Genomic DNA, 13704 nt, shown 5'->3' with positions numbered 1-13704 from the left:
ATGAATTATACAATGGAAAAGTATGGGAGTGACACTAGGTTGAATGATGATGAGTGCATGTGAGTTGAAATGCATGTGGAATGAAGATGGAGAAGGTGGTGTAATGATGCATGGTTGTAGTTTAGGGTGTTGAATATGGATTTGCATGGCTTTTGAAGTGATTGTGGGTTTTGGAATTGGAAGGAAATGCATGGCCTTGGGGTTGGTTTAAGAGAGAATGGGCTAGGCCCTTTGTTTTATGTCCAAAGTGAATACAAGGTCTTCAAATTCGTCCAACACTTTGGCTCCAATCATATGCTATCCATTCCAAGCCCAATTTTGCTCCAAAATGCTCCAAAATGCATCTTTTTGCTCCCTTAGCCATATGAACCTAAAAACACACGAAAATGGCTTAATCTACTAAAACAACTATGAATTAACAACAAAGATGCACGAAAACAAGCTAAGTAAGTCGCCTAAATATGCTCCTATCAAACTCCCCCACACTTATCTTTTGCTAGTCCTCTAGCAAAACAGAAAAACAAAACAAAACCTAAACCTTCCAACAATTGTCTTAGGGATTTCCAATGCACATGACATGTTAAAAATCATCATTCTCACAGATTTTAGTCATCTTCACACTTAAGTACATTCTTAATCATAGTCACCACATACTATTTCACAATTAAGCATTTAAAACCATGTTTTGAATGTAGTAACATGCCTTAGAGAATTTGCTCAAATCCTTACAAGATATGCACTCGTTTTTCACACAGATTTTCTGACTACACTCCCTACACTAGGTATATGTGAGAAGATTGATGTAAACATGAAAGATTAGTATCTCACATATGTTATAACAAAGAAAGCATTTTCTGGATTTACGATAATGACATGAATATGATCTCATGAATGGAATGCTACTACTTAGAATGAGAACCAGTGATTCCATAAGCTCATATCAATTTCAAACTCCGCAAATTGAAACACATAACACTCAAGATAGAAGTTGAGGGATGTAACGGGGCTAAGGGTAATGGTTTAACAAAGAAAGGTAGAGTACACAAACGTTCTTAAAGCAATAGTGAGCAAAGTATTGAATTAGGCACTTAGAATTCCCTTTAGAACGCAGAAGTTAACTTTGAACACCCAAGGGGAAGTCACAAAACTTAGGGCCATATTCAAACTTTTTGGGCCCTTTCATCAACAATCACACTTGTGAGTCCATTCTCACTTATTTTCACTCTTTTTCTTTCTTTTTTTTTTTTTTTTTTTTTTTTTTTTTTTCATCTTTCTTTTTCCCGTGCCTCCTTTAAGACTTAGGCACATACATACACACAAAAATCCCTTCCCCCACACTTATTTTCTGCAACATATTAATAAAAAGGAATTCAATTAAGTCATGCTCACTATCTTTCAAGAACAAAGGGTACGGATGGTCCTACTCTAGGCTAGGTAAGGGGTGATGTGGTTAGCAAAGAAAATAGGCTAAACGAGGCTCAACGGGGTTAAAACTTACAACAAATACGAAATATGGGAAGTAAGGCTATTTGGTTATGGTGGCAACTACACAACTTCATCTTGATATATGTTATGCAATTCAATGTTATGCTTTGAATGAAACGGATATAAGTTCTGGCATTTAGTTCTATCATGATACAATTGCATCCTAAGTAGCAACCAAGCAAGGAATAATGAGATCATGCAACAACTTTAGAAAACACAGAATCACAGAAAATAACTCTCCAAAGAAGGTAATGGCTCGAGTCTCACAGGGTTGTAGCGTTTGTTTGAATTCCTTCCTTCAAGCATGTTACAAAAACGAATTTTTCTTTTATGATTGCATGTGAAGTCATACATTATAACCATAACCAAGCATATACCAAGAGTAAATCAAACCTTTCTCTATGTTAATAACTCTTTTTAACCGTCATGCAATTACAAACCAAATCCTTATCATTGTGTTGGAAGGTACCCTAAGACACAAACACACAAAAACGACTCAAAACACTCTTTTTAGGCTTTTCAAAACATTTTTTTTTTTTTTTTTTTTCAAATTTTTATGTGATTTTCGGAGTTATAAAAACAAAACATACTAAAACACTCTAAAACAACTTAAAAACACCTTAAAACAGCAAGGAACAACATTTGAAGTTATGGGTGATAAAATCCAACGAATTTGCATCAACATACTTAGTTACCCCCCACACTTAAATCAAACATTGTCCTCAATGTTTTAAGCATAGATTCACACAAAACATAAGTAAACACATAAACAGCATTTAAACAAACTAAACATGGCAGAATGTAACTAATAAAGAGAAGAGTTTAGGGACGCAAATCTGGTTATGGAGTGTAAATTCCCTCTTCTCCTTGGTGATTGCACTGAGGCTTGATCTTGGTGATTCCACAGGCTTACTCTTGAACTGGTTTCTGCCCATCGTTGATTTTCCTTTGTGCTACTTCTTAAACTGGGCAGCAGGATGGTTCTTTTGGTCTCCCCCGAAGGTCTGAGCTTCCTCCTTTTATCTGTTTCTTTGTTCAATCTCTCCAATTCGTATTGAAGAGGGTTAGAGGATAGCTCAGCATTGCTTGTCTCTACATGCTTCAATGCCCTACTTTCACTTGCCTTGCTTACTCCCCTTTGCAGAAGTGGTCCCTTCTCTGGAAGTGTATCAACCGTTTGAAGATGACTACTCGAGAGCAACGCTAGGTAAGCAATCAGGAATAGATTCCAGGCAGTTGGCTCCAGATCGGAAGACTGACTCCAAGTGCCGGCTGATTGCTTCTTTTACTTTGCCATGCGAGTAAGAACAAGGACAAAGAAAAAGACAGGGAAAGAGCATGATATGAGATACCTTTGCTTTTGACCTTGATGATATGAGATACCTTTGCTTTTGAATAAGCAGTGAAGGAATCAGCGCATGTATTTCCTCCTGGATCATATGTACTCCAGGTATCTGGTATCATCTTTGGGGAAGAAGAAAATTTTGAGTATTTCAAAAGGCTTTGCTGGGAGTGCGCCCTCAGAGGTGAGAGAGAGTTGGTGGGCATTTTCTTCAAGTCTGCCTTGCCATAAGAGATGAAGGTCGACAAATATAGGGATTTTCTGAATAGCAAGTGGTGATACTATTCTTTTACCCTTTGTCGACAAACGTCTCTTCGATTTCTGAACGGACGGCTCTTCGATTTCTGCATGGCAAAAGTAGTCACGGGTGCGGCTCTTTTGACAAAGCTGCACGCGTTTTCTGAAAAGCAGAGAAAGCGTCGCCGAACTTTGCGCTTGTCGGCTAAAGACGTGTAAATGAGATGATGGCCTCCACGTGTTATCAGCTTTGTCAGATATCTTTTGACAAAGCTGAACGCGTTTTCTGAAAAGCCGCGAATGCGTCGTCGAGATTTGCGGAGGAAAATCCGGATCTCTGAATCGGTGGACGCGTCGCCATGGCTTTTTATGGAGCTATCGATCACCCCAACAAATACACTCTGAAGAAATCCCATTCTTGAAAAATCGACTCCGGCCCTTTGAGAATTAACTCCATCCACCCCTTCTTTCTGAACACTTTTGAAAAATGGCAAACTCATCGAACCTTAGCTTGGAATTGAGCCTTAGCAGTGATACGGGCGTGCCGCGTCAAGGTAACGTATGGCGCCCTTCTTTCTTTTCTTCTAACGGTCCTCTCACAGGTGAAGACTCCGTGATGCAGGACACCACAACAGCTACAATAGTAGCTAGGAACCTCCTCACTCCAAAAGATAGTAGGCTGCTGTCAGGACGGTCCGATGAGTTGGCCGTTCAAGAGTCCCTCGCACTTAGTGTTTAGTGTGCGAGTTCTGTGTCCAACATGGGCCAACGCCTGCTTGCCCGCTCCCGTTAGGTGGAATCATTGATGGCAGAGGTGGAAAGTCACAAGCAGGAGATCCAGCAGCTGAAGTATGAGAATAGAAGTTTGCACGTGCTTGCAAACAACTATTCGACGGGCATGAAGAGGAAGCTTGATGAGCTGCAAGAGTCTGAAGGTCGGATTCACAGTGACCGTCAAAGGTTCTCGTCTTTCCTCCAGAGGCACCTTTTTCCTGGCTCATCCAGCGCTTGGCCAAGTATTGAGGCCTGGAATGCTCTATCTTCGATGCCTTCTGCTCCGATGCCTTCTGTTCCTACGCCTTCCGCTCCGATGCCTTCTGTTCCTACGCCTTCTGCTTGATGCGAGATTCACTTGACACTCAAATTAAACCCTCGTTTGACAATTGTAGTAGAATGGATAAGTGAGGGATCGTTCTAGACCGGGGATTAGGAGGGCTTGCTAAAACCTTCTAAATTGACTTAAAAACATAAAAACAGCATATAAAACACTATTTAATGCTCGAAGAAAGCAAAACTAAAAATAAGAAAGATTAAGACTAAGACTTCAACGAAATAGGGGGGGGAATTGGATTTGGACGAATTTAAATTAAATGGACAGAATATAATTAAAGGCAAAATGTAAATATGAATGTGATAAAAAAATATGGATGATGGAATAGCTAAGAGGTTCTTCTCCACACATGTTACACTTGCAATACAAGATTGATTTTCGGTTGGTCTTTCGATAAATTATGAAACTCAATGCTCCAAGTTAATTAGGTCCACTTACATTAACTTTCAGATTTCCCTAGATTCGTTGGATTGAATGGAATACGCATTACAACCAATTTATTCTTAATCAAAGTCCCTAACTATGGAATACGCATGATAGAGACATTCAACAAAGATCATTAAGTTCAACGGAAATCATAAACATTGACGAGGCATTCGTTACTATGGAATACGCATGAAACTTATGCCAAGAATTCGTTTAACGCGATTGTTTATAAGCAACCTCCACTACTTGTGAATATAAGTTCGTAACTATTAGGTGAAACTCACTTATATTCTAGCGTCATATTCATTCAAACGGTTAAACAAATTGAATCCACAACTTATGAAATTCCAACCAAAAGTAATCAATTCATATTGCAAGCATAAACATGTATTTTGAATCACCCCCTAGCTAAAGGGGGTTTAGTTCCTCATAACTTTGAAATCAAAGAAACACCTAAACATTCCAACAACTCAAACGTGAATTGTATGAACGTTTAGGCACTCTTCTCTTCCATTCTCATACGTACAAAACAAAGAGAATTAAATTTAAACTTTGAAATCAAAGAAACACCTAAACATTCCAACAACTCAAACTTGAATTGTATGAACGTTTAGGCACTCTTTTCTTCCTCGTTGTTGTAGCACAAGGTCTAAGGTGAGCTTTGGGGATTATGTGAAGTGTTTTGGAGGGATGGGAAGTGGTTGGATAGTGGCTGCAATGAAGGAGAAAAACTGCACAGAAAATGGAAGGGGAATTGCGGCAATGGATGTGTATTTGTGTTGTGTGAAGTGTTGTGAATGGAAATATGAGATATGAATTGAATGAATGAATGCTAGGGTATTTATAGGGGTAGTGGAGGGAACATATGGCTGTTTGTTTAAGCATTTGTGTGGAGGAATGATGGAAAAACAGCTAGGACACATGTGAAAACTGGAATTGCACAAGGGGAGCAAAGGGAACCCACGGCATTGAGTGTTTGTTTGATGATGATGCATGTGATGGGTGGGAACAAAGGGGGAAACATGGCACAAGGGGGCTTGAATGAATGATTGAATGTGCATGTGGATTTTTAAAGAATGAGTGGTGGTGTAATGATGAAGTGAATGCATGTGAAAATTAGCAGGAAAAGTTGTGGAAAGGCAAGGGAATACACGGCATTGAGATGTTGTTAGTGTGTGAATGCATGTGAATTAAAGCTAGGGTGAATGATTATGTGTTTGTGAATTATGCAAGATTGTATGGATGAATGATTAGGGTCTTGTAAGGGTGGGAATGCATGTGTTGTGCATGGTTGTGAAGCTGGAATTAAGGGGGAAAGCCACGGCAATGAAGATGGGTGCATGTGTTGGATGATTTGTTTGTTGGTTAAAGCTTGTGAGTGAATGATTAAAGATGCATGTGGATGAATTATACAATGGAAAAGTATGGGAGTGACACTAGGTTGAATGATGATGAGTGCATGTGAGTTGAAATGCATGTGGAATGAAGATGGAGAAGGTGGTGTAATGATGCATGGTTGTAGTTTAGGGTGTTGAATATGGATTTGCATGGCTTTTGAAGTGATTGTGGGTTTTGGAATTGGAAGGAAATGCATGGCCTTGGGGTTGGTTTAAGAGAGAATGGGCTAGGCCCTTTGTTTTATGTCCAAAGTGAATACAAGGTCTTCAAATTCGTCCAACACTTTGGCTCCAATCATATGCTATCCATTCCAAGCCCAATTTTGCTCCAAAATGCTCCAAAATGCATCTTTTTGCTCCCTTAGCCATATGAACCTAAAAACACACGAAAATGGCTTAATCTACTAAAACAACCATGAATTAACAACAAAGATGCACAAAAACAAGCTAAGTAAGTCGCCTAAATATGCTCCTATCACTGCTTCAAGAGTAAAGCCACGTAGTGGGGCCTCAAGCAAACACCCTTTGTGAAGCACCATCTTTCTTTGTTTAGCAGTGCCTATCAATAAATCAAACATTTTCTCAATGTTACAATCATAGACTCACACAATTAATAAACAAACAAACAATAACAACTAAACAACCTAACAAGGCAGAAACGAAATAGCAACAAAGAGAAGAGTTTTTTTTTTTAGGAATCTGGATTTGGAGTTTTTTTTTTTTTAAATTTTTATCAAATTTTCGGAGTTTTATACCAAGACACTATAAAACACACTAAAACACTCTAAAAACGCTTAAAACAGCAAGAAACAACATTCTAAGTGATAGGTGAATAAATCCCACGAAATTCATGCAAATACAAATTGTTTACCCCCCCACACTTAAATCAAACTTTGTCCTCAATGTTTTAAGCAGAAAGTCACAACAGAGCAAGCAAATAAACAAATACGAGAAAGAAAGCAAAGTAAAGGCAGTAAAGAAAAAGAAAGGAATAAAAATAAGTCTCTTAAAGGGGTTTCCAAGTTCTTCTCTATTCGGATGCATGGGTTGCCTCCCACGAAGCGCTTTCTTTTACGTCTTGCAGCCGGACGGTACCTCCGTTTAAGCTTGACTAGGTTCCACGGCATGGAGGGGTACCTCCTCCACGACATGCTCCTCAAACATCTCGTAATAGGGCTTCAATCGATGCCCATTCACTTTGAATTCTTGCTGCGTCCTTGAACTTTTGATTTGCACTGCACCATGAGGGAAAACATTAGTAACAACAAACGGGCCAATCCATTTAGAACGCAACTTACCAGGAAACAAACGTAGGCGAGAGTTGAAAAGTAACACTTTCTGCCCAACTGTGAAGGTCTTGGTTCGAATCATTTTATCATGGAATGCTTTGGTCTTGGCTTTGTACATCCGGGCATTCTCATAGGCTTCATTCCGAATCTCCTCAAGTTCATTCAATTGGAGCTTCCTATGAACTCCCGCTGCATCTATGTCCATGTTGAAAGTCTTCACGGCCCAATGTGCCTTGTGCTCTAACTCTACGGGCAAATGACATGGCTTACCATAGACGAGCCGAAAAGGTGACATCCCAATGGGTGTTTTGTACGCTGTACGATATGCCCACAGTGCATCATCTAAACGTAAGCTCCAATCCCTCCTTGTTGGTCCAACGGTCTTTTCCAAAATTTGTTTGATTTCTCGGTTAGACACCTCGGCTTGGCCATTTGTTTGAGGATGGTAAGGTGTGGAGACCTTATGGTTGACATGGTACTTTCTTAGCAACGCCTCATGATAGGAGCATATTCATGCGACTTAAATGGCTTGTTCTCGTGCATTTACGTTATGTTTCTCTCGTTATTTTAGTCCTTTATGCTTCTTTTGTGTGTTTTCAGGTTCTAAGGGCCTAGGGAGCAAGAAAGTGCATTTTGAGGCCATTTGGAGCATTTTTGGGCATGGATTGGATAGCTTATCCATGGAGCCAAGAGGATGGACGAATTTGAAGGCCTTGTATGCACTTGAAGACACAAAACAATGGCCCTAACCCAATCACATAACACCTTGCCATGGGCTTAACACATTATGCCATACAAACCAACCTATTTTAGGCCCATTCTATGTACTTAAACCCTAGCCCTTTAAACTAGTTCATTTATCACTTATCAAACCATTCACTTATCACTCACCACATATAATTCATTTATCACTTAACATATCATTCATTTATCACTTAGCATATCATTCATTTATCAATTATCAAACCATTCACTTATCACTTCCATTCACTTATCACTCACCACATATCATTCATTTATCACTTAACATATCATTCACTTATCACTTATCATACTCATAATCATCTACACATTTCAACCATTTAAACATATGCATTTCAAATCACATGCACACCCACCTCTTTCCACCTAATCCACATGCATTCACACACATGCACATCATTCATTCTTCTTCCTAGCCGTGCATCCCCTTAGCCATTTCCAACCATATTCTTCCACTTCCCACTTCATCATTACACCACCTAATCCACATGCACTCCCATCCATTTCATCATTGCATTCATCACCAAAGAACCAACAACAAAACCGTGCATTACTCATCAATTCCAGCCACATTCCACATGTTTTCACAACCTAATTCACATGCACATTCAGCCACCTTTCTCCCAAAAACAGTGCACATGCATTCATTATTCATTCACTTTGCATTCCCTTTGCAATTACACCCCACATGTCCATTTAATCATTCAACCACATTCCCATTAACCACAAAACAAATCACACAACACACCAACACACATGCATCCTGAAATTCTTTGCCGTGCAATCACATGCATTTCCTTTGACATTTTCAGCCATCACACTTCATCATTACACCACCATTCACTCTTTAACCCACACACACTTCACACAAACAACATTCACATGCATTCACATGCATTTCCAACACAAAACACACTCAAAACCGTGGCCACCTTTGCATTTCAACATTCCCATTTGCATTTTCAGATTTCCAGCTTTCCAACCTAGCCACATTCACATGCATTCACTCATAATCATTCACCAAACTTGCAGCCACATTTCCACCCACCTCCTAGCTGTCATGTTCCCTCCATTACTCCTATAAATACCCTTGCATTCATTCATTCAAAGATCATCTCATTCCATTGTAGATACCACAACACAAACACTCCATTCCTTCTCTAGCCGTGAGTTTCTCTACATTTTCTGCACCATTTTCTCCACCACTCCTCACCTATTTCCATAATTCCTTTTCCATTCCACACTTCCATCCCCCAAACCAATTATCCCTAGACCTTATGCTACAATAAAGAGGAAGAGAAGAGGGCCTAAACGTTCATACAATTCAAGTTTGAGTTGTTGGAATGTTTAGTCGTTTCTTTGATTTCAATGGTTAATTTCAATTCTCTTTGTTTTGTATGAGGAACTAAACCCCCCTTTAGCTAGGGGGGGATTCGAAATATATGTTTATGCTTGCATTTTGATTTGATTACTTTTAATTACGTTTCATAAATTGTGAATTCAATTTGTTTAACTGTTTGATTGATAACCTATTTATGTATGTTTATTAAGAATGAACGCTTAATTTTCATGCATGAATTTGACGCTAGAATATAAGTGAGTTTCACGTAATAGTTATGAACTTATATTCACAAGTAGTGGAGGTTGCTTATAAACAATCGCGTTAAACAAATTCTTGGCATAAGTTTCATGCAATCATAGTAACGAATGCCTCGTCAACACTTATAGTTTTCATGATGCTTAATGATTCTTGCTTGTATCTCTATTATGCAATTCATGTAGGGAACTTGTGAGGAATGCTTTGGGTTGTCGTATGCAATCATCCAATTCATTAACTTAAGGAAAACTTGACGGTTAATTTAAGCGGACCTAATTAACCCGGGGTGTTGAGAATTCATGGTTTGTTGAAATGCAATTGGAAATCATTTTATTATGCAAGTGTAACATGTATGGAGATGAACCCCTTAGCTAGCCATACCATCCATTCATTTCCGTCAATTTCATATTTACAATTTGTTTTCTTTACAATCTATCCATTTTAGTTTAAATTCGTCCAAAATCAATCCCCCCATATTTCGTTTAAGTCTTAGTCTTAATCTTTCTTATTTTTAGTTTTGAATTCTTCGAGTTTAGTATAGTGTTTTAGTTTGTGTTTTTTACGTTTTTAAGTCAAATCCAAGTGATTAACAATCCCTCCTAATCCCCGGTCCAGAACGATCCCTACTTACATACTTACTACAATTTGACAAAAAGAGGGTTTAATTTGTGTGCGTATAAATCTCGCATCAAATTTTGGCGCCGTTGCCGGGGATTAGAAAATTTGCTAATCCCTTGGATTGTTTGTTTCTGTATTGTCTTTTAGATTTAGTTTTTTTTTATTTGTGTTTTGTTTGTTAAGAACAAGATGGCACTTAATAATGCTTCTCTTTTGTCACAACTCATGGAAAGGTCCCAAATGCAAAGAGTTGATATATTTAATCTTCAATCAAGGAATAACGTGTTTTCCAATACTTACAATTCGGATTGGAGTGATCATTCAAACTCTATGTGGTGGGAACCTCAAAATGCTCAACAAGGAGGATATTGGCAGCCACCACAACCTCATATTCAATATGCCCAACCAAATTTAAGTTCGTCAATAAATTATAACCAAAAGCTTGATGAATTAATTTGTTTGGTGCAGGGCTTACAAAATCAAGACAATGAGGCTCAACAAAAAGGATATTGGCAGCCGTATGAGGAGTTCTATTCAACGCCTATGCAGCCACCACAACCTGCCCAAAGTAATGTAGGTAATTCAAATGATAATGATACGATTTTTCAATTACTTACTACTCTGGAAAAGCAAATTGGGCAGATAGCGGAGTTCGAAGGACAATTTTGCGACCAAGGCGAACTCCCTAGTTCAACCATTGCAAATCAGAAGGGAGAATTTGAAACTGCCAAGGAAATCATGTTGAGAAGTGACAAGGAGGTTGGAACGGACCCTCAACCATCAAAATCAAATCACAAGGAAGAGGAATACACCCAACCCACGGAAAGGGTGGAAACACCTTTACCGGAGGCTCCTATTGCTCCTATGCCATCTAATACAGGTATGGTTGTTCCAAATTTCATTATTTTTAACCCTATTCCTTGCAGATTCATGACTTCCAAGGAAGAAGAAGGTGAAAAAGACATCTTGGAAGCCCTTCCAAAGGTGACAAGTAGGGAATGTCATGAATCCATCAAAGAGGACGTTCTTGAAACCACAAAATCCAAAGAAGTTAAATTTGATGACATTGGACAAGTAATAACCATCACTTGCAATCTGGCCAAGTCCAATATCCCTGAAACTTTCAAAGGAGTGGTATTTGTCATTGAGTTCTTGTCGGACAAAACAAGTAAGTATTTTTTTCCAAATTCCATTAGATTTTATACTAACTTGCTATTTTTTTTGAATCAGGCACCTACACTAGAATTCAAACCAATGCCGGTTCACTTCAAGTATCACCTTCCATTCAAGGACCAATTCCATGCCGTTTGATTTTATTTATGTTAATAAAAAAAAAGAAAAAAAAAAAAAAAAGAGAAAAAAAAAAAAAAGAAAAAGAAAATAAAAAGAAAGATACTAAACATGGAGAAAGGTGGTGCTTCACAAAGGTTGTTTGCGTGAAGTCCCACTACGAGGTGCAGAAGCGGAAGGCGCAGAAGCGGGAGGCATAGAAGCGGGAGGCATCGAAGCGGAAGGCATCGGAGCGGGAGGCATCGGAGCTAGAGCATTCCAGGCCTCAATACTTGGCCAAGCGCTGGATGACCCAGGAAAAAGGTGCCTCTGGAGATAAGACGCAAGCCTTTGACGGTCACTGTGAATTCGACCCTCAGATTCTTGCAGCTCATCAAGCTTCCTCTTCATCCCCGACGAATAGTTATTTGCAAGCACATGCAAACTTCTATTCTCATACTTAAGCTGCTGGATCTCTTGCTTAAGTCTCTCCACCTCTGCCATCAACGATTCCACCTGACGGGAGCGGGCAAGCAGGCGTAGGCCCATGTTGGACACAGAGCTCGCACACTGAACACTAAGTGCGAGGGACTCTTGAACGGCCAACTCATCGGACCGTCCTGACAGCAGCCTACTATCTTTTGGAGTGAGGAGGTTTTTAGCTACTATTGTAGCTGTTGTGGCGTCCTGCATCACAGAGTCTTCACCTGAAAGAGGACCGTTAGAAGATAAAAAAGAAGGACGCCATACATTACCTTGACGGGGCGCAACCGGATCGCTGCTGAGACTCAAATCTAAGCTAAGGTTCGATGAGTTTGCCATTTTTTTCAAAAGTGTTCAAAGAGAAGGGGTGGATGGAGTTAAAATTTCAAAGGGCCGGAGACGATGTTCAAGAATGGGAAATCTTCAGAGTGTGTATGTTGGCGGTGATCGATAGCTCTATAAAATGCCAAGGCGACGCGTCCACCGATTCAAAGAGCCGGATTTTCCGGCGTAAGTTAGGCGACGCTCCCTCGGCTTTTCAGAAAACGCGTTCAACTTTGTCAAAAGATTTCTGACAAAGCTGAAAACACGTGGAGGCCATCATCGCAACTACACGTCTTTAGCCGACAAGCGCAAAGTTCGGCGACGCTTTCTCTGCTTTTCAGAAAACGCGTGCAGCTTTGTCAAAAGGAGCCGCATCTGCATTACCACGTGTCGTTCAGAAAGCGAAGGGGCGTCGTTCAGAAATCGAAGGGGCGCCTGCTCAGAAATCGAAGAGCCGAATTCAAAGATCGAAGAGGCGCCACTATTTCAAAAAGCCGGAGTTGCGGGATCAAAACGTTTGTCGACAAAGGTAAAAAGTACCACCACTTGATATTATCTCTATATATGTCGACCTTCGTCTTTTATGGCAGGGAAAACCTGAAGAAAATGCCCAACTCTCCCTCACCTCTGAGGGCGCACTCCCAGCAAAGCCTTTCGAAAGACTCAATTCTTTCTTCTTCCCCAAAGATGATACCAGATGCCTGGAGTACATATGACCCAGGAGGAACCAGCACAACAAATACATGTGCTGATTCATTCACCGCTTCTTCAAAAGCAAAGGTATCTCATATCATCAAGGTCAAAAGCAAAAGTATCTCATATCATGCTCTTTCCCTGTCTTTTTCTTTGTCCTTGTTCTTACTCGCATGGCAAAGTAAAAGAAGCAATCAGCCGGCACTTGGAGTCAGTCTTCCGATCTGGAGCCAACTGCCTGGGATCTATTCCTGATTGCTTACCTAGCGTTGCTCTCGAGTAGTCATCTTCAACGGTTGATACACTTCCGGAGAAGGGACCACTTCTGCAAAGGGGAGCGAGTAAGGCAAGTGAAAATGATACATTGAAGCATGTGGAGACAAACATAGGCTGAGTTTTCCTCCAACCCTTTTCAATACGAATTGGAAAGATTGAACAAAGAAACAGACCAAAGGGGTAAGCTCAAACCTTCGGGGAAGACCAAAAGAACCATCATGCTGCCCAGTTCAAGAAGTAGCACAAAGGAAAATCAACGATGGGCAGAAACCAGTTCAAGAGTAAGCCTGTGGAATCACAAAGATCAAAAGCCTCAATGCAATTACCAAGGAGAAGATGGAATTTACACTCTATAACCAGATTTGCGTCTCTAAACTCTTCTCTTTGTTAATTAC

The sequence above is a fragment of the Pyrus communis genome, chromosome 1 (genome assembly GCF_963583255.1).
Source record: "Pyrus communis chromosome 1, drPyrComm1.1, whole genome shotgun sequence".
Classification (NCBI taxonomy): Eukaryota; Viridiplantae; Streptophyta; class Magnoliopsida; order Rosales; family Rosaceae; genus Pyrus; species Pyrus communis.
This window is presented reverse-complemented; position numbering follows the sequence as displayed.